This window comes from Cebus imitator, unplaced genomic scaffold, assembly GCF_001604975.1.
Source record: "Cebus imitator isolate Cc_AM_T3 unplaced genomic scaffold, Cebus_imitator-1.0 Scaffold150, whole genome shotgun sequence".
Taxonomy (NCBI): domain Eukaryota; kingdom Metazoa; phylum Chordata; class Mammalia; order Primates; family Cebidae; genus Cebus; species Cebus imitator.
This window is the reverse complement of record NW_016107465.1, coordinates 989547-994774: the sequence shown is the minus strand read 5'-3', so window position 1 is coordinate 994774 and position 5228 is coordinate 989547. Positions and strand designations below refer to the sequence as shown.

At 41.0% G+C, this 5228-nt stretch overlaps 1 long non-coding RNA gene across 1 annotated transcript in view; it reads right to left on the bottom strand.

Annotated features, from left to right (window-relative positions):
• Positions 1–2482: 2482 nt before the first annotated feature.
• Positions 2483–5228, bottom strand: part of LOC108314335 — a 7193-nt gene continuing 4447 nt past the window's right edge. Inside the window, exon 3 of the long non-coding RNA XR_001829419.1 lies at positions 2483–2493. This is a non-coding gene — a long non-coding RNA (uncharacterized LOC108314335). The remainder of the gene's footprint in view (positions 2494–5228) is intronic.

Below are 5228 nucleotides of genomic sequence, written 5' to 3'. Positions count from 1 at the left end.
TCTTGACCTCGTGATCCACCCGCCTCGGCCTCCCAAAGTGCTGGGATTACAGGCTTGAGCCACCGCGCCCAGCCGCCCGGCTAATTTTTTTATATTTTTAGTAGAGATGGGGTTTCACCATGTTGGCCAGGCTGGTCTCCAACTCCTGACCTCAGGTCATCTGCCCACCTCAGTCTCCCAAAGTGCTGGGATTACAGGTGTGAGCCACCACACCCGGAGGATTTAATCTATTTTTGAAGCTTTTAAATATGTATATTTCATTCAGTGAATTCAACAGTTCCAAAATTTGGTGGGTTTTCTTTTTTCGTGATTTTTATGTTTTCAGTAAATTTCTCATTATTTTCTTGTGTTTGTTGTGTGCTCTTTTAGCTCACTGAGCTTCTTTAATATCATTATTTTGAATTCTTTTTCTAGGATTTCATAAATTTCTTTTTCATTGCTGGAGAATTATTGTGTGCCTTTGAAGGTGTCATTATTTCCTTGCTTTTTCATGTTTGTTTCATCCTTACATTGTTCTTAGCACATCTGGTCTAACAGTCACTTCTTTTTTTTTTTTTTTTTTTTTTTTTGGATGTGCTTTCATAGTGGAGGACTTTTTCCTGAAGACGTAGATGTGGTGTTGGTTGGGTAGGGCACTTTGGCTTTGATTCTGGGTGTGCAATAGCGTAGTTTCTGTATGGTATTTTTGTTGTTGTTGTTGTAAACAGTGTCAGTGATTTTCTCAGTGGCATTGGGTCCATTTAGTAGAGGCTGTGAAGTTTTGATGTGGATGGGGACACGGGTAGGCCAGTCCTCAGTTCTCAGTGATGGCAGGAGTAGGCTGAGCATGCCTGTCCTTGGGCTCCTGGGTGGGGTATGCTGTCACTGGTATGTTAGCAGGCTCATGTTTGGGCCTCCAGTTGGCTTGCTTGGGTGCTGGGTAGTGACAGTGGTGGGTTGAGCAGGTAGGCAGTTTGTCCGGCCACTGGATAGTCAGCATAACATAAGCCAAGACAGTAGCAGTAGTGGGACAGTTCTTTGGTTCCCAAGTGGTCTATGCTAGTGTTGGCAGTGGCTGTGACCGGCTGGGAGGGCCAGTCCCCAGGCTCACAGGGTGGCATATATAGGTGGGTGCCATCTGTGATGGTAGTGGCAAGTTGGGTGGGCCTGACCTCAGGATCCTGGGAGGAGTGCTCAGGTGTCAATGGTGGTGGCCTGAGCTGGGCAATCCCCAGGGCCCCTGACAATGTGTTCAGTGACTAGGGGGTGCAGAGCCAGTCTAGGCGAACCTGTCCCCAAGCTGCCTGGTGGTGCATGGAGGTGCTGGCTCTCAAAATGGTACCTTGCTGTAGCTGCTTAGAACTTAGGGTATGTGAGACTCAGCCTTAGCTTCCTTTCTGGAGCAATACCATCACATGGTATTCAAGAAGCTCCCTATGTTAGTCTCAAGGTCCACAGGGATTGAGGGGGTCTCTTCTGTGGTTAGGATTGTAGGAGTCTGCAATGGAAATGTGGACTGCTGGGGGTCTATCCCTTACCCTTTCCCTTCTTTGGGGAGTCTCTACAGGCTTCCAGCCAATCCCAACTGAGCAGGCCGCCTCAGTTCCCTCTCCTTCCTTGTTTTAGGTGTTTCCTGTCACTTCTCTGTTGAATTTTAGTGTCCTCTTTTAGATAATCTATTCAAACATTATCTATTCATTATTTTGGTTCTTTATGGAGAAAGTGAGTACCAGATGCCTCTAGTCAGCCACCTTGAAGATTGTTGGGTCTTGCTTCTTTATTCAATCTGATGTCTGTCTTTTAATTGGGGATTAGTTTACATTTTAATGTTATTATATACTGCATTGAGTAATTGAATTTAAACTCACCATTTTGCTATTTTCTACTTGTCCCATTTTCTTTTTTCCCACCTTCTTTTGGATTATTTTCTTGACTTTTATCTCCATTATTGGCTTATTAGTTATAGCTCTTTATTTTAAAAAAAGGTTTCAGTGACCTCTCCAGGTTTTACAGTATGCATGTTCTACTTATACCATAAAACTTCAAATGGTATATCACTTCATGTATACTTAGAATAACTTTACAGCAATATACTTCCAATTTCTCTTGCATCTTCATGCCATTTTCATACACGTTACTTTTATGTGTGTAATAACCTCCAGAATACAGTGGTAATATATTTGCTTTAGACTAAATTCTTTAACCCAAAAAAATCTTTTATTTTTATTTTTGAATAATTTCTGGTGTGGGTTGCTTTAAAAATATGTCCATAATTTATTTGATACTCCTACCTTAGAAGTATGTATGTATCCAAGTTTCTATCTGGTATCATACTTCTGTCTGGAGAACTTCCTTTATATCAGGTCTGCTGCAATGAATTCTCTCAGCTTTTGTCTGTCTAAAAAGGTCTTTATTTCACCTTTTATTTTTCAAAGATTTATTCACAGAATACAGAATTGGGGATTATTTCTTTAAAGATGTCACTGTTGTTTTGATGAGTACTATGCTATAATTCTTGTATTTGGGCAGGTATGGTGGCTCACACCTGTAATCCTAGCACTTTGGGAGGCAGAGGCGGGCAGATCATGATGTCAGGAGTTCAAGACCAGCCTGACCAACATGGTGAAACCCCGTGTCTACTAAAAATACAAAAATTAGCTGGGCATGGTGGTGCGCGCCTGTAATCCCAGCTATTCAGGAGGCTGAGGCAGGAGAATCACTTGAACCCAGGAGGCAGAGGTTGTTTCAGTAAGCCGAGATGCTCCACTGCACTCTAGCTCGGGTGACAGAGCGAGACTCTGTCTCAAAAAAAAAAAAAAAAAAAATTCTTATCTTTGTTCTTCTGAGTGTGTTTCCTTTTTCCTCTGGCTGCTTTAATTGGTTTTGATATTTATCCTGTTTGGGGTTTTCTAAACTGGTTGGATCTGTGGTTTGATGTTTTGTTACTATTTCTGAAAAATTCTTTGCCATTATCTCCTAAAATATTATTTCCTGTTTCCTCTTCTCTTTCCAGGACTTCTATTACACTTATGTTAGACTGCTTGTTATTATTCCATAGCTCCTGAACACTGTTTTTATTAGTTTTTTGTTGTTGTTTTAGTGGCAGAGTTTCACTCTCGTCTCTCAGGCTGGAGTGCAATGGCAAGATCTCTGCTCAGTACAACCTCCACTTCTTGGGTTCAAGTGATTCTCCTGCTTTAGCCTCCTGAGTAACTGGGAGTATAGGCATGCACCACCACACCTGGCTAATTTTTGTATTTTTAGTAGAGATGGGGTTTCAAATGTTGGTCAGGCTGGTCTTGAACTCGAGACAGGGTTTTGTCATGTTGGCCAGGCTGGTCTCAAACTCCTGACCTCCCACCTCAGCCTCCCAAAGTGCTGGGATTACAGGTATGAGCCACTGCACCTGGTCCTTTTATTTATTTATTTATTTTTGTCATTTTTTTTCTGTGTTTCACAATGACTTTTTAAATATATCTTCCAATATACTGACTCTTTCCTCAGCTATCTCCATTCTACTAATGAACCTGTTGAACGGATTTTCATCTCTGATATGCTTTTTAGTTCTAGCATTTCCATTTATCCTTTTATAGCTTTCATCTCTGCTAAAATACCCTTCATCAGTGTATGTTGTCCACCTATTTCATTATATCCTTCAACATAGTAATGTTAGTCCTTGACTGACAAATAGCTGAGTCACCTCCAAGTCTTGTTCTGTTAATTGCTTTATCTCTTGACAAGGTGTTTTTCTTCACTTTTTTTCTTTCCTGAGGCTTCTAATATTGAATTTCATTTATTGTGTGTAGAAAAAAACAAAGTGAGGTGAACAGTATTTATGTCTTGTTATAAATATATGCCTGTTAGGCTGGTATGGGAAGTTGAGTCAGTATTGTAAGAAGTTGAGTTAATGTTTTCTTACCGTTGTCTGCAGCACATCACAGATTTCAAATTCCTCTAGCAGTGAGCTGCTCCTATGTGTTTAAAGGAATGCCAGAGGGTATTTTTCTCAACGTTCCAGCTCCCTCTCCACCTTCCAGCTGTCTCTGTATGCCTTTGATCTCAAGATGTTCTCTCTCCATGCTCCTGCCCCTCCCCCAGAGGCAAACTGCATTTTCTTGTTAGTCTATGCTAGGCTTATGGTACAGACAATAAGGAATCTTTGTTGTCTTAGCCTAACCTCAGTCTTAGGCAGGCTTTGCACACCTGGCCTCAGAATTGGGTCCTTCTTAGCATTCCTATCCCTGCCCCTCATGTATTTATGATTGGTCTTCAGCAGGAATTTCCTACTCCTCTCCCAGTAGTAGTATCAGTGGAGGATGCTAGGTGCCAAATTATTTTCTGTCTCTCTCCTCTTAATTAAGATTTGTGCTTCTACATTTTCTCCAGAAATGAAAGATCTTTGTCTTTTTCCTTCCTTCTGAGGCAGGGAGGTTTTGCTTCTATTCCTCCCATAAAAGCATTTTCTGCCGAGAAAATGTTTCTTAACTTTCCATCAGTGGCTTAAGGCTTTTGTTAATAGCAGGAAAGTATCCAGGAAAACAGGTGGGTTTTTGTGCTTATCCCCACCTCAGGGGCAGCTATACTATATATTGTTCCTTTCCAGGTGGGATCTCAACAGCTTCCTGCTATGTATCTTGATGGAGTCTATTCCTAATAAAGATGCTGTGAACACTGTTGAAATAACAACTAATTATTTAGAATAATACATAAATGTAGCCAGTAAAGTAGTGGTAGGATTTGAGAGGACTGAATCCTATTTTGAAAAAGTTCTTCTATGGGTAAAATGCTATCAAACAGCATCAGATGCTTTTGCGAAAGGAAGAATCAGTTGATGCAGCAAACATCACTGTTGTCTTAAAAAACTGCACAGCCACTCCAACCTTCAGGGGTCACCACCCTGATCAGTTAACAACTATCAACATTGAGGCAGCATCCTCCATGAGCAAAAAGACGGCTCACTGCAGGTTCAGATAATTGTTAGCATCTTGTAGCAATACATTATTTGTAAGTTAAAGTATCTTTTTGACATGCTATTATATGCTTAATAGACTATAGCATAGTGTAAGCATCACTTTATTTTTTTTATTTTTTGAGGGTTTTGTTCTAGGGTCCAGACTGGAATGCAGTGGTGCCATCTCAGCTCACTGCAACCTCTGCCTCCTGGGTTCGAGTGATCCTCCTGCCTCAGCCTCCTGAAAAGCTGGGATTATAGGCGTGCACAGTCATGCCTAATTTTTTTTTTTTTTTTT